The 17,320-nt window shown below is 43.1% G+C and overlaps 1 pseudogene; it reads right to left on the bottom strand.

The window, feature by feature from the left end:
- Positions 1 to 783: 783 nt before the first annotated feature.
- Positions 784 to 17,320, bottom strand: part of LOC112074793 (CDK5 and ABL1 enzyme substrate 1-like) — a 27,425-nt pseudogene continuing 10,888 nt past the window's right edge.

Genomic DNA, 17,320 nt, shown 5'->3' with positions numbered 1-17,320 from the left:
GGTCAGATCCAACAGAACACTCCGGTCATCCGCTCAACAGAACAAGACACCTCAGTGCATCCAACAGAACAACTCGGTCAGTCACAACAGAACAGGAAACACTCCGTCAGTCCAACAGAACAGAAACACTCGGTCATCCAACAGAACATCGTATTAACACAGAACACTACGGTCATCCAACAGAACAGAACACTCTCATCCAACAGAAAGAACAATCCGGTCATCCACAGAACAGAACACTCGGTCAGCCAACAGACAGAAACACTCGGGTCATCCCCAACAGAACACCCGGTCACTCCACAGAACACTCAGGATCATCCAACCAGGAACACGTCGAGTCATTCCACATGAAACCAGACACTCCGTTCATCCAACAGAACAGAACACGCGGTCATCCAACGGGAACACTCGTCATCCAAGTCAGAACACTCGGGTCATCAAACAGAACACTCGGTCATCCAACAGAACACTTCGGTCATTCCAACAGAACACCAAAAGAAGATCATCCAACGAAACAGAACACTCATCATCCAACAGAACAGAACACTCGGTCACTCAACAGAACATCGGTTATTCCAACAGAACAGAACCACTCGTCATTCACAACAGAACAGAAACACTCCAGTCATCAACAGAACAGAGTTCTGAGAGAACGAGGAAGTGTTTCAGTCAGTGTTGTGAGAGAACGAGGAAGTGTTTCAGTCAGTGTTCTGAGAGAACGAGGAAGTGTTTCAGTCAGTGTTCTGAGAGAACGAGGAAGTGTTTCAGCCAGTGTTCTAAGACCTACCTGCTGCCCCGTGTGTCGTATTGTCTCATGTTCTTGATGAAGTGGACCTTCTTCGCAGGGCGATGTCTGGGGGAGCCCAACAGGTTACGAGTCCGACTGTGGGGCAGAGAGAGAGAGAGAGAGAAGAGATAGAGTCATGAAACATGGAAACACAGCAGTCAAGAGCCAAGGATCCCCCACCTCAGAGTGTAATTCAGCTTCCAGTCTCAACAGTAATACATCATCATAGTCCCATCGGTTGCCATTGCAGCGTAATAGCAAGCAGTATAGGTTGCGCTCTCTCTGTTCATTTATAAATATATTAATAATTATTATAAAAACATTTTTGTTGGCGTTTTATCCAACAATAACAATGAAACCTGTGACCACCATGTATGTGTCTTCCCTGGGGGGGAATTACATCTGTGACCACCATGTGTGTGTCTTCCCTGGGGGGGTATTACATCTGTGAGGTGGACTTCAAAAAGTTGAGATTTGAGTAGAATTCTCCCTATCTCCCTCCCTCCCTGGGAAACATATGTTTACATTGTCAAAGCAAGTGAAATAGATAACAAAAGAGAAATAAACAATACAAATTAACAGTAAACATTACACTTACAAAAGTTCCCAAAAAATAAAGACATTTCAAATGTCATATTATGTGCAWATAGTTAAAGTACAAAAAGGAAGTTAAATTAACATAAATATGGKYATCAAAAAGAAAGGAGGACCAAGGCACTCTTCATGTAAYTAATYAAAATGCCTTTATTAGTATGGCATGTTCAATAGAAACAAGGTTTTAAAAACCGACGCGTTTTGGCTGCATGGCCTTCGTCAGGGTTGTATTTACAATGGTGTTTGTTCTTCACTGGCTGCCCTTTGTGTGTCCTCTTTAATCTAACTCCACAACCCTACTTTTAAAAACCACTATTCTATCGGGCTGTTTTTCAAACTCTATTCTTCTTTAGTAGACAATTCATAGGATAAAATCACACATGAAAACGCAACCCAAAAAGGCCAGTTCAGTTGTGTTGAGGCGAGTTGTCAGCTCAGCTGATTGGGTGGTAGATAGTTGCATTCTATCCCCTTACCGCATGCATACACGCACACACACACACACACACACACACACACACACACACCTCTATTCTACTTATATAGGTTGGTTAACAAACACACTAGTCAGCAGAAGATAAAAGTATTTTCCACAGACAGACAGAAATGGAACATTCCAGCACATTTCCTCAGGCGTTCTTCAAAACACACATAAAACACACATATGATCTCCTGGGAACCCCATGTTGTGTGGTATGTCCTGTTATACATATAGCTATGCAGACAGTGCCCAATGTGTTGTGTGGTATGTCTGTTATACATATAGCTATGCAGACAGTGCCCAATGTGTTGTGTGTTATTTTGCAGACATAAGGTTTGGGTTGACATGCGTGTTATTTTGCAGAGGGATATTTACATGGAAAAAGAGCCATGAGCACCAACATGTAAAGTTCATAAGAGCACATCAAAAATAGGATGTCAAATGAAAGTTAAGAGTCTATATTATTTTATTTTTTAATTTCTTTTTAGAAATGAAGGCATAGATAAACGTTTCATTCATTTTCCATCTTAAAAATGAGGCAGTCATTGCCTTCAGAAAGTAATCACACCCCTTGACATTTCCCACATTTAGTTGTTACAATCTGAATTTACTCACAATACCCCATAATGTCAAAGTGATTTATAACCACTGAGATTTACTGCAAGTCGCAAAGTAAACAGGAGCTGCCGCCACTATTCCAGTACCATTTCAACATCACCAAATCACCTCTGCTTAGTCTAATACAACTAAAAGATACCAAAAACTATTTAGTCCAATCAACGTAAGCTAAATAGGATGTGGCTGTCCATGATACTGATTTCTGCGTGCAAGTAGAAAAAAAACATGTTGACTCGCCCTACTTGTTGAGAAACGCCAATGCCATCTTCCTCTTTCATGTTGCCTAAACGATCTATGACTCTTGTCATAAAGTACACACTTAGTTTTTGCTGTCCTAGGCTACCTGGCTAAAATGCTTGCTCGCTAGCGTAACTTCCTTTTATGTGCAACGATGCGCCAGGCCAGCTAGATAACATTAGCCTAACGTTTCTACATCTAGCTAGATACTGAACTTCCATCCTCTCAGGCCAGGAGCACAACAATGTATGAATTAATGGTTGGATCAGAATCACCGTTATAATCATTGGCCAGTACGGAGTAAAACCACTGTCTTCATCCATGAAGTCCCTGTCTTCATCCATGGCTAATTTAGGAAAGGGTCAATTTTTTAGCTAGTTAGCCACCGGAGAACAATGACAACGAGATGCAACAATTCCAAGTTGTTTTCTGTCAATGATGTTTGGTTTCTGATGTGATGGTTTCTGATGTTTTTGGTGGGCCAGGACCAGTTTAGCTCAACGCTGATTGGCTATTACTTTATACCATTTTTTATTAMGTTTTTTTACCAAATACTTGCTTCGCTTGCATTCAATAGGACGGGCGACAACAATGTCATACTCTTTTTGAACAGACAACATCGGATAGATGGGCTACACCTACTGAGAAAGAGCGGGAGCTGTTTCRTTCRCTCTGATGCTTTCTCCGGTAACATACATTCAGCCTCTTGTGAATTAAAAGGACATTTCTGAAACACACAGAGATGAAAGATAGATGTTGTTTTTGTTGTATAATATACACTACCGTTCAAACGTTTGGGGTCACTTAGAAATGTCCTTGTTTTTTAAAGAAAATTACATTTTTTGTCCATTAAAAGAACATCAAATTGATCAGAAATACTGATCAGAAATGATCACAAATATTCATCAGAAATACAGTGTAGACATTGTTAATGTTGTAAATTACTATTGTAGCTGGAAACAGCTGATTCTTTATGGAATATCTACATAGGTGTACAGAGGCCCATTATAAGCAACCATCACTCCTGTATTCCAATGGCACGTTTTATTTAATTTAATTTTTTTACCTTTATTTAACTAGGCAAGTCAGTTAAGAACAAATTGTTATTTACAATGACGGCCTAGGAACAGTGGGTTAACTGCCTTGTTCAGGGGCAGAACAGCAGATTATTACCTTGTCAGCTCTGGGATTTGATCTTGCAACCTTTCGGTTACTAGTCCAACGCTCTAACCACTAGTCTACCTGCCGCCCCTACGTTGCGTTAGCTAATCCAAGTTTATCCTTTTAAAAGGCTAATTGATCATTAGAAAACCATTTTGCAATTATGTTAACACAGCTGAAAACTGTTGTTCTGATTAAAGAAGCAATAAAACGGTCCTTCTTTAGACTAGTTGAGTATCTGGAGCATCAGCATTTGTGGGTTCGATTACAGGCTCAAAATGGCCAGAAACAAAGACAGGTCTGCTGAAACTCATCAGTCTATTCTTGTTCTGAGAAATTAATGCAATTCCATGCGATAAATTGCCAAGAAACTGAAGATCTTGTACAACGCAGTGTACTATTCCCTTCACAGAACAGCGCAAACTGGCCCTAACCAGAATAGAAAGAGTGGGAGTCCCYGGTGCACAACTGAGCAAGAGGACAAGKACATTAGAGTGTCTAGTTTGAGAAACGGACGCCTCACAAGTCCTCAACTGGCAGCTTCATTAAATAGTAAACACCAGTCTCAACGTCAAAAGCGAAGAGGCGTCTCCGGGATGCTGGCCTGTGTTCTTTTGCCCATCTTAATCTTCTATTTTTATTGGCCATTCTGAGATATAGCTTTTTCTTTGCAACTCTGCCTAGAAGGTCAGCATCCCGGAGTCGCCTCTTCACTGTTGACGTTGAGACTGGTGTCCAATCACATTTACTCAGCACTTTGTTGAAGCACCTTTGGCAGCGATTACAGTATCGAGTCTTCTTTGTTACGATGTTACAAGCTTGGCACACCTGTATTTGGAGAGTTTCTCCCATTCCTCTCTGCAGATCCTCTCAAGCTCTCAGGTTGAATGAGGAGCGTTGCTGCACAGCTATTTTCAGGTCTCTGCAGAGATCCTTGATCGGGTTCAAGTCCAGGCTCTGGCTGGGACATTCAGAGGCTTGTCCCGAAGCCACTCCTGTGTTGTATTAGATCTGTGCTTAGGGTCGTTATCCTGTTGGAAGGTGAACCTTCGCCCCAGACTGAGGTCCTGAATGCTCTGGAGAAGTGAGGACCTGAATGCTCTTTTCATTAAGGATCTCTGTACTTTGCTCCGTTCATCTTTCCCTAGATCCTGACTAGTCTCCCAGTMCCTTCCGCTGAAAAACATACCCACAGCATGATGCTGCCACCACCATGCTTCACAGTAGGGATGGTGCCAGGTTTCCACCAGAAATTATGCTTGGCATTCAGACTAAAGAGTTAAATATTGGTTTCATCAGATCAGAGAATCTTGTTTCTCATAGTCGGAGTGGCTTCTGTCAGGCCACTCTACCATAAAGACCTGATTGGTGGAGTGCTACAGAGATGGTTGTTCTTCTGGAAGGTTCTTCCATCTCCATAGAGAAATTCTGGAGCTCTGTCAGAGTGACCACCGAGTTCTTGGTCACTTCCCTGACCAATGCCCTTCTCCGCTTTCTTCCATTTAAGAATGATGGTGGCAACTGTGTTCTTGAGGACCTTCAATGCTGCAGAAATGTTTTGGTGTCCTTCCTCAGATCTGTGCCTCGAGACAATCCTGTCTCGGAGCTCTACGGACAATTCCTTCGACATCATGGCTTGGTTTTTGCTCTGACATGCACTGTCAACTGTGGGACCTTATATAGACAGGTTTGTGCCTTTCCAAATCATGTCCAATCAATTGAATTTACCACAGGTGGACTCCAAGTCGTAGAAACATTTCAATGATAATCAATGGAAACAGGATGTACCGGAGTTCACTTTCGAGTCTAATAGCAAAGGGTCTGAATACTTATGTAAATAATAAAAAATAAAAAAATAAATTATACATTTGCAAACATTTCTAAAAACCTGTTTTCACTCTGTTATTATGGGGTATTGTGTGTATATTGATAACAAAAACAATTAAAATAATTTTAGAATAAGGCTGTAACGTAACAAAATGTTGAAAACGTCAAGAGGTATGAATACTTTCTGAATACACTGTAGGTTTAACCATGAGAAAACTGGTGACAATTCTCCCTCTTGCTGTTTCTGGTTGCCTCTCTATCCCCTCCCCCTCCATCTATCCCCCCCCCCCTCCATCTATCCCCTCCCCCCCCCATCTATCCCCTCCCCCCCTCCATCTATCCTCCCCCCTCTATCTATCCCCTCCCTCCCATCTATCCCCTCCCTCCCATCTATTCCCCGTCCCTCTCCGTCTATCCCCGTCCCTCTCCGGTCTTCCCCTTCCCCCTCATCTATCCCCTCCCCCTCTATCTATCTATCCCCCTCTATCCTATCTATCCCCCTCTATCTATCATTCCCCCCTCTATCTATCTATCCCCCTCTATCTATCTATCCCCTCCTATCTATCTATCCCCTCTATCTATTATCCCCCCTCTATCTATCTATCCCCCTCTATCTATCTATCCCCCTCTATCTATCTATCCCCCCTCTATCTATCTATCCCCCTCTATTCTATTCATCCCCCCTCTCTGCCCCTCCCCCCCTCTATCTATCCCCTGCCCCCTCTATCTTATCCCTGCCCCCTTCTATCTATCCCCCCCCCTATCTATCCCCTCCATGCCTCTCTGTCTCCCTCACCCCCCCCCCTCCTCTTGGTTCTGTCTATCTGTTGTTTGTAATCAGAGGTACTGAGCCGACTGAGGATCAGTGTGCTGATCTTTGTTTAAGGTCTCAGGGGCTGCCAGCCGTCAATCAGCGGCTGTGTGACGTCACCGTCTGGGGCTTTAGATTAAATACTCTTACAGCAGTGCTGTTAGGACTGTAGCACTAGGCAGGATCCTAGTGGACTGGGACACCACGGACTGACAGACAGACAAATTGAAACCCGACCGCCAACGAAAATTACAATCCGTTTTTGTATTAGCATTACGCAATGACTTTTAAAAATTCACAGATTTAAAAATCCCTATCCTAACATTTTCCTCTTACTTGGTGGTCAAAGGATGGCTGACATCAATTTAAATACATTATCCCATTTAATTTAAACACATTATCCCATTTAATTTAAACACATTATCCCAYTTAATTTAAACACATTATCCCATTTAATTTAAACACATGATCCCATTCAATTTAAATACATTATCCCATTTCATTTAAATACATTATCCCATTTCATTTAAACACATTATCCCATTTCATTTAAACACATTATCCCATTTCATTTAAATACATTATCCCATTTCATTTAAATACATTATCCCATTTCATTTAAATACATTATCCCATTTAATTTAAATACATTATCCCATTTAGTGAGAAAAGTGCAGCCTGATAACTCCAGGTGTCTCAGGTGGCACCCTATTCCCAATGGGCCTGTCTTGCCTAATAACGTCCCCTGGCCAAAAAGTGTCCCCCTCCGCATCACAATGGGATTTGATGAATTATTAGCGTCCGTTGCTATATCAACGGTGAGACGACCTAACGATTAGAATTTTGCCGATCATTACAGCCTAAATGACGTTCTTTTCATCATCGCTAGTGTAAGAATATTTAGAAGATAAATACACAAAAGCAGAGGACTAACGGTCAAGAGGGAATAAACGATCAATGAGTCAGAGACATGGGAAGATTTTGTCTAGACATTGAGCCTGAAACAGGATACTTGTTATTTGGCCATTGGCCCAAATTTATTGCAAGGAATTCTAATTGGTCAACCACCGGCTGGGGATGGGTTAKAAAACTACATCCTGTCTCTTTGTACTGTGGAGACTCACTGAGGACAGGGGAGAATGAAAATCTACATCTCAGCATAACATCCATGAATTGTCCTCTTTGAATAAACCAATTTTTCCCCCCCTGATTTGCTTTGGGGTGTTATTGAAGAGTAACATCAACTGCACTATGCAAACAAGGCCTATTTTGCGTGACAATTTTCTCGGTTTAAACAAGTTTTGTTTAACTAATCAAATTAAAACATTACTTCAAAACTACTGTTGGGTACCTTGTTAACTTTACAACATGAAATCCATGTCTTAAAACATTACTACGTTTCAGAAATGGCAAAGAAAACTAATAATTTGCTATGACACAATAGAATTGCAGTAGTCCCCTATTATGATTCCTTTTGTTCTATCTCACATAGCTGATCAGTACACCCTTGTGGTGAATAATGTGGAACAAAGAAATACAAATCAAAGGATCCCTTATAACTTACAATAATGAACACCTTGGGAATCAGCTGTGAAAACCAACCTGGCAATACGTAAGATTTTAATACATAAAACAGCTGTAACAGTTGTGTCATTCATTTATTTTTTCACAGATTCTTTTTTGTACACTCACATGGCAATCAAACATATTATGTGCCCAGTATGATAGAGCAAAATATTATTCTTAGCAGATAATGACAACAACAGTAGCTGCAGGGTGGTTGGTAATGGAGGACATTAGGTGGATCCACATCTGGGTGTTGGGCACAACCGTCTGGGTCCTGGAGAACAGGAGAAGAGTTAAAGGGAACAGGGTAGGAGACAGAGACGTAAACACACAGGTAAACCCACTTTACTGGGAGAAAATTTGATGGATTAGTGCAGTGTTATAAAATGGGAGATATGTACTTTTCAACACTTTTGGAAGGTATAACCTCAACTCAAGCTGGTCCCCCTCCAACTGAGAGCACAGAGAATCAGACTGATCTAAACTCACACTGGCTCTGGTAGATGGGATACCTCCTGGGGGGCTCAGATACCTCCTGGGGGGCTCAGACAGTCGATGGGCCTGAAGTCATTTGGAGGTACATTGAAGAGGWAAATTTTTATAAGCTCAGCATATCAACCATTTCTTGCTTATCTCAAAATGTCAACCAAAGCTTTACATAGTTTGTCTCACGGGCTTCACCGAAGGGAGTCAGTGCTTTCAGTGGTTGATTATCCCAACTGGAGAAGATCGGTGGCTTCCACCGAGGTAACCCTTGGAAGACAAAAGAGAAAAATATCACTGTTCAGGGGAAACTAAAACTAGCGTCAGGTTATTTTGTGTGCAAATGCAAATGGTTATTATCTGAGATTTTATATTCACTTTAACAGATGGTGACCTCAGCTAGGAGTGAAAGAGCAGCGAGGTTTCCCAGGTCTCGCCTTCCTTTAGTTCTTCTTCCAAACCAAGTATTTCACCCTGATGTCGTAGCACTCAGTCCCCTTTTTTGATTCTGCTCCGGTAGACCTCCTTCCGTTTCCCCTGCGCCGTGTCCATCCATGTTCAGTCTCACCTTGATTGACAACAGGAATAAATGCAATTATATTTCCTATTACAAATACATTTCTTACATATCTCTTGAAGGGCCAGAAAAAAATACATGAACATGTCCACCATCGCCTTGGAGGTGACCTCACCAGTCTCATCCTTGATGTGTATCACACAAAAATAACATCTATTTTTGATTCCGTTAGGTTCTAATTCTCAGAGTAAAAAAACCTCTACGGACATTATGAAAGCTTAACCAATTTTATTCTTCCCAGAGGATCAATACAGCTGCTTTCAGACAAAACATGTTTCGACAAGTATATACACTCCTCCTTCTCTCCGATCCTTCCATCTTGTTGTTCGACAGGAAGACAAAGTAATAAACTCTCATTTCTCCCTTAAAGGGGGGAGGAGGGGGATCTGACCTCACCTCAACCTCTCATTTACCTAATCCACAGATGTCCACCCGCTTCCCCTATAGCACTCCTGTGACTTCCACCCGTCAACCCAGCACATTCCACCGCCATCTGGCTCCTACAGATAACCGTTAACATCTGAGGTAAAAACCAGTCTCCATCACTCCTCAGATACTATACTGCTGAGTAAAACAACGTGCCAAGTTTAACCCAGARTCTAACAGTTCCAAGCACCCTATTTTAAATGGGGTTTTTACAGAAGGGAATTGAGAGTTAAGCACGTACTCTTCCTGTACTGACCTTAATGCGTATTCCCTCCGTCCACTTGGTAAAGTGGTCGGTCGCCRGCAGACACCAGCTGTTGCCATTCCTGGATTTAGTGAACGAGGTCAACCCCTAACATTTTAAAGTGTTAGAGGGAAGATTACTTTGTTACCCACATCTGTGTCATACAGTATTGCACATTTTCATATTTGTAAGGATACTGAAACACACACACACACACACACACACACACACGAATATTTAACTCTGCTGTGGTCAAATAAAGTAGCCATCACAAAACAACTTGTCATGGGGCAAAATGTGAATTGGAACACTTACCGATCATGTGTCCTGGTGACCCCTGGTTTGATCCCATTCCATTTACTCCATTCCAGACATTATTATGAGCCGTCCTCCCACTGAACTATATGTATAGCTAGCGACATGTAGATGACCAGCTAGCGAGATGGATGTTGGTTGTACATAGTTAAATCCGTCCAGTTATCTAAATAGAACTGCTTAACGTTGCGSCTCTTGTCGAGAACAGCGGTGCTTTCATTGTACTTCGCCTGGTTGGAAAGTTMAAAGAAAATCTCTGAGGGATGCCATTGAAGTGCAAGATATATACAAACAGAAAGCTACAATAACAGTTACAGTAGCTAGCTAGCTAACGTTAACTAAATAAAATTGTCTGGCTAGCTAGTTGGCTAGCTGGCTGGATACTGTGGCTAGCTAGCTGACCAGACAGGCTGAGGTAAATAAGTACAGTAGCTAGCTAGCTAACGTTAGCTAAATAAAATTGTCTGGCTAGCTAGTTGGCTAGCTGGCTGGATACTGTGGCTAGCTAGCTGACCAGACAGGCTGAGGTAAATAAGTACAGTAGCTAGCTAGCTAACGTTAGCTAAATAAAATTGTCTGGCTAGCTAGTTGGCTGGATACTGTGGCTAGCTAGCTGACCAGACAGGCTGAGGTAAATAAGTACAGTAGCTAGCTAGCTAACGTTAGCTAAATAAAATTGTCTGGCTAGCTAGTTGGCTAGCTGGCTGGATACTGTGGCTAGCTAGCTGACCAGACAGGCTGAGGTAAATAAGTACAGTAGCTAGCAACGTCAATCTATATACAGCCTACATTATTTCTTCCTATTTAACAAATGTTCTTATATAAAGACAAATATATGGTAACGTTAAAGAGTGTTCTCTTTCCAGTCTTTTTGGTCCTCTGAAGCAGCAGGTAGTCAGCAGGTTGTCATCCTCAAAAACACCGTCCTTGGAGAGCAATTCTGAAGTAATAATTTTGCGCGGACTGAGCGAGCGCTTATGAGGTGAAATAGATCCAAGCAACCAGCATAGCAACGGACGCTTTGGTTCATCACGTAATCCGGTCAGAATTTTGCAAGTTCTAGCAACAGCCCTAGCAACAGAAGCTAGAACTCATCGAATCCCATTGTGACACTTTTTGGCAGGGGGAAACTATTTGGCATGACAGGCCCTGGTCAAAGGTAGTTCACTATATAGAGAATAGGGTGCCATTTGGAACACTAGATGGAGAATAGGGTGCCATTTGGAACACTAGATGGAGAATAGGGTGCCATTTGGAACACTAGATGGAGAATAGGGTGCCATTTGGAACACTAGATGGAGAATAGGGTGCCATTTGGAACACTAGATGGAGAATAGGGTGCCATTTGGAACACTAGATGGAGAATAGGGTGCCATTTGGAACACTAGATGGAGAATAGGGTGCCATTTGGAACACTAGATGGAGAATAGGGTGCCATTTGGAACATACCTTACATGAACATCTGGCTAAGGTCATGAGAATACAACATGTAGGGGTGCATTACACATGACACCCTATTCCGTAGGGGCCCTGGTCAAAACTGGTGCACTATATAAGATACCATTTGGGACACGTCCATCATCTAATTTCAGATAAAATCTGTTATATAGTCTAGATTGTTTTTGTTCCAAACACCAGGTGGTCAATTGATAAGGGAATTATATGCTTAATGGTAATGATTAAAATATCCTACCCTGAAACCATATAATTGTATGAAATTTATTAGAATCATAAAACTATAATCTGATGRTATGTGAAGTTTTAGTCAGAATTAGAACAAGGACCATTTGTTCCTTTTTAGTATGTAAGCAGGGTGCAAGTGTGAAACAAATGATAAGAGGAGCTATCGACAGACGAGTTGTACTACTGTGTTCCTTACAGGACATTGTCTCCACCCGTGGAGGGGAGAAACTGTTAGGTTGGCAGAAAATTATGAAACATGCTGCAGATTAAACAATGTATCTGTGCAGTGGAAAAACACCGACTGTCTGAGCAAGGCGTAGCTTAAGATTTGAACTTATTTGTGTGTGTTATAAAGACTGTTTGTATTGTGGACTTCAGAACGTTCTTGTGAAGAAACTGTACTAACCTTTTGCATAAGCTGAGTCTTTGACTAATTATTATTATACCCATGGTCTTACAAACCTCTGGGATTGGTCAAAGCTATTGATTGATAGTTATTATCATTGGGATTGAAAATTCTCGTGACAACAATAGGTCAGACAGACAGGTGTTCTATTGGACAGACAGGCAGGTGGTCTATTGGACAGACAGACAGGTGGTCTATTGGACAGACAGGCCTGTATTTGGAGAAAAACAGACCATGAACGTTATCGGTCATGGAATCGCTGTTAGCAGATAGACATTATGCAGGCTAGAGGCTGAGACTGTGTTTATACAGGACTTCATTCATATGGCTCTGGAGACAGACAGCCTGGGAAGAAAGGGGAGAGAGCAGAGGTCAGAGGACAGTCAACACTGGTCAGGATAAACACTACCCCCACCACCCCAACCCAACACACAGTCTGGCCCAACACACCAGTCCTGGCCCCACCCCAACACAGTCCTGGCCCCACCCCCAACACACAGTCCTGGCTCCACCCCCAACACACAGTCTAGCCCACCCCCCACCCTGGCCCCACCCCCAACCCACAGTCCTGGCCCCACCCCCAACCCACAGCCCGGCCCCACCCCCAACCCACAGTCCCGGCCCCACCCCCAACCCCACCCCAACCACAGTCCCGGCCCCACCCCCAACACCACAGTCCCGCCCACCCCCAACACACAGTCCCGGCCCACCCCAACACACAGTCCGCCCCACCACCCAACACACAGTCCTGGCTGGTCATGCTACTTTTACAGTGTGACATCATCGTCCTGTAGGGAGTGGTTTGTTTCAGTTCCTCGTTATAAGCCGAGCTAAGACCATTTTCAGATGTGAAAAAGTTTCACAAGACAGATAACAACCCTTCCTCTGTCCCCCACAGACTGATGATGTCATTCAGATTCCAGCGTAGGGCTTGTTCTCACAGAGCAGCCTCTGCTGTGGTCTGTGTGTGTGTGTTCATCTCGGTCTCACCTGTCTTGTATGAGCAACAACATATTTCATTTTACCAGGCAGGTCAATTAAGACCAAATTGTTATTTACAAAAACAGCTTGCTATGGTACTAGCCCTCTGGCTACCCCAACACACAGTCTGGCCCCAACCACAGTCCTGGCCCCAACCCACACCTGGCCCACCCCAACACACAGTCCTGGCCTACCCCCAACACACTGTCCTGGCCCCAACCCACAGTCCTGGCCCCACCCCCAACACACAGTCCTGCCCCACCCCAACACACAGTCCTAGCCCCACCCCCAACACACAGTCCTAGCCCCACCCCCAACACACAGTCCTAGCCCCACCCCCAACACCACAGTCCTAGCCCACCCCCAACCACACAGTCTAGCCACCCCAACCCACAGTCCTGGCCCCAACCCACAGTCCTGGCCCCACCCCCACACACAGTCCTAGCCCCAACCCCAACACACAGTCCTAGCCCCACCCCCAACCCACAGTCCTGCCCCAACCCACATCCTGGCCCCACCCCCAACCACAGTCCTGGCCCCAACCCACCAGTCCTGGCCCCACCCCAACACACAGTCCTGGCCCCAACACACAGTCCTGGCCACCCCCAACACACGATCCTGGCCCCACCCCAACACACAGTCCTAGCCCACCCCCACACCACCAGTCCTAGCCCCACCCCCAACACACAGTCCTAGCCCCACCCCCAAACACACAGTCCTAGCCCACCCCCAACCACAGTCCTGGCCCCACCACAGTCCTGGCCCACCCCCAACACACAGTCCTAGCCCAACCCCAACACACAGTCCTAGCCCCACCCCACCCACAGTCCTCACCCCACCGCCCCACCCCCACCCACAGTCCTGGCCCCAACCCACAGTCCTGGCCCCAACCCACAGCTGGCCCCACCACAGTCCTGGCCCAACCCCAACCACAGTCCGGCCCCACCCCCAACCCACAGTCCTGGCCCCACCCCAACCCCACAGTCCTGGCCCACCCCAACCCACAGTCCTGGCCCCCCCAACCCACAGTCCTGCCCCCCACACCGTCCTGCCCACCACAGTGCTCTGAGCCCCACACCTCAAGCCCACCAGCACAGCATCCACTAGTCTACCTACTCGTACCACAGCTCGACCAACACCCACCAGACCTCGTCCACCACCCCAACACTAGCACCCCACCGTCCACACGTCGCAAACCTGCACCAGGCACATCCGTGTGCCCAGGAATCAGATTAAGCTTAAGTGACCTCATTACGTAGCAGACTACTAGCGTCGACAGTCTCAATAACGACGCTATCGGTAGCTCGACGCAGTACCTAAGCTTATAGACTCCTGTCGACAGATGCCTAATAGCTTTAACTCAGGTACAGCAGTCGACAGTACTCAAGTAACATTAAGCTACTAGCATCGACAGTCTCAATAAGCATTAAGCTACTAGCGTCAACAGTCTCAATAAGCATTAAGCTACTAGCGTCGACAGTGTCAAACATTAAGCTACTAGCATCGACAGTGTGTGACAAGCACAAAGTAACGTATGGAACATGTTCAGGCCAGAGTAACTTGCTGAATTGAATTCAAAGCCTGCTGCGTTTGTTGTCACTGTTCTACCATAGTGAGATTGACATCATGTTGTGTGTGGGTGTTGACTCTATACACGCAGGTTAACAACCACACTGTGAACCAGTTGGTCGACTAACAACATGCAGCAAAAGTTCAATCGAGTTTAGAAATGAACATGAAAAGAAAAAAAATCACTATTTTAGAAAAAAGCCCATAAAAAAATCTTTGCAAGGTAAAGAAGAAAATAAAATTACTTAAATCAGGAATATGATATTTTACTGAATGAAGAGAGCCAACAACTACAGGTTAAACTCACATAAAGCTTACTACTTAATGGTTACTAAACCTGGTAAACGTCTAAACAGCCCTCACATAAAGCTTAATACTTAATGGTTACTAAACAGCCCTCACATAAAGCATACTACTTAATGGTTACTAAACCTGGTAAATGTCTAAACAGCCCTCACATAAAGCTATATACTTAATGGTTTCTAAACCTGTTAAATGTCTAACAGCCCTCACATAAAGCTATATACTTAATGGTTACTAAACCTGGTAAACGTCTAAACAGCCCTCACATAAGCTTACTATAATGGTTACTAAACAGCCCTCACATAAAGCTTACTGCTTAATGGTTTACTAAACAGCCCTCACATAAAGCTTACTACTAATGGTTACTAAACATCTAACAGACCTCACATAAAGCTTACTACTAATGGTACTAAACATCTAACAGACCTCACATAAACACTACTTAATGGTTACTAAACATCTAACAGACCTCACATAAAGCTTACTACTTAATGGTTACTAAACCTGGTAAACGTCTAAACAGCCCTCACATAAAGCTTAATACTTAATGGTTACTAAACCTGGTAAATGTCTAAACAGCCCTCACAAAACGAATACACGTCAAACCAGTTATAATTTTAATACATCAAGATACAAAACGCATTACAAAACAACCATGCGATTAATGACCATTTTAAAATCGATGAAAATCTATACAAATTGGAATTACACAACAGTGTGACTGACCCTACAGCCTTCTTAGACTCCACTATCCTGAAGCAGCTATGAGCAGACAAAAAAATGTAATCACTAAAAACAGAGATGGCCCAAAAATACATATTAAGACAGTTAAAACATTCGAATGGTGAAAAGCACCAGGAATGGACGGCTTTCCCATAGAATTCTATTCAACATTTTGGGACAAAGAAACGCCCCTACTTACTCAAATGACAACACAAGTCATTCAATTCAGGACTTCCTATTTCCATGTATAAAACCGTTATTTCAGTTATATTTAAAAATCGAGAGACCCTGTAGTTGAATAAATTGCAACAATAAAATAATAACAAAGCTCATAAGCAACAGAATGGAAAAAGTCCTACAAGACTTGATACATATTAATCAAACATGGTTTATTAAAACAAACATGGTTTATTAAAACTAGACACTTAGAAACAAATTCAAGAACATGTTTTCAATTTAGAAAACAATATGCTAAAAAAAACCAGATGTAGATGTAGCAATAATGTCTGTTGATGACGAAAACACTTCTGACCGTCTTGAAATGGTGTTTTCTATTAAAAACTTTGAAAGTTTTCCAAATGAAATAAGAAATGCAATTCAAATATGATATAAAAATGTCCTAAAGCAAACAATATACAAAAATGATACGTTATCTGATAAAAAATTGCTTTAGAAAAAGAGGCACGAGACACAGAAGTCCTCATTCTACTCCCTCCTGTTTGCACTGGCAATTGAACCGCTTACAGAAAGAATTAGACAGGACCCAAAACGTAACAGGTACGCAATATAACATGTGTTGTTGATGTATTTTTGGACCATTTTCAATGATGTTTACTTGTCAACATCATTGAAAAGAAATTGTCCAAAATACATAAAAAACACATATTATATTGCGTACAATCTATACTACCTAAAGGTGATGCAGTGAGACAAGTCACCTGACAAAACCCCTGCATGGAAAGTCTAAAGTTGGCACATTATAAAAGCCCCCACAAACTGTAGACTCCACCAAACATTTCCGCCTCAACGTCTAGATGGGTGTATGAGTGGGCTGCCATAAAACGCTGCTATGCTATTCACACACACTACAAGTAGTAACTTGTGGCTGTTTTAAAATGAACAGGCAATCCACCACAGTCCCTCCCCCTTTTGTGGCATAGACAGCCAGCATCCCAAATGCTGTTCCCTTCATAGTGCACTACTTTTAACCAGAGACCACTCCACCTAGACTGCTGTTATAACCCCTCAACTAGACTGCTGTTTAACCCTCACACTAGACTACTGTTATAACCCCTCACACTAGACTTACACTTATAAACCCCTCACACTAGACTACTTAATAACCCCTCACACTAGACTACTGTTATAACCCTCACATTGGAGCCTCAATAGAGAGAAGATGTGAAGAAACTGTGTTTTTTTAATATGATTAGCGATTGTCAAGGATGCAGATAAATCCAGCATTTTTTAGTTCAGATTATTGTTTGCAAATGTGATTATAGGCTAAGAGAGTTCATAGCTGTTTATT

This window comes from Salvelinus sp. IW2-2015, unplaced genomic scaffold (genome assembly GCF_002910315.2).
Source record: "Salvelinus sp. IW2-2015 unplaced genomic scaffold, ASM291031v2 Un_scaffold2819, whole genome shotgun sequence".
Classification (NCBI taxonomy): domain Eukaryota; kingdom Metazoa; phylum Chordata; class Actinopteri; order Salmoniformes; family Salmonidae; genus Salvelinus; species Salvelinus sp. IW2-2015.
This window is presented reverse-complemented; position numbering and strand designations above follow the sequence as displayed.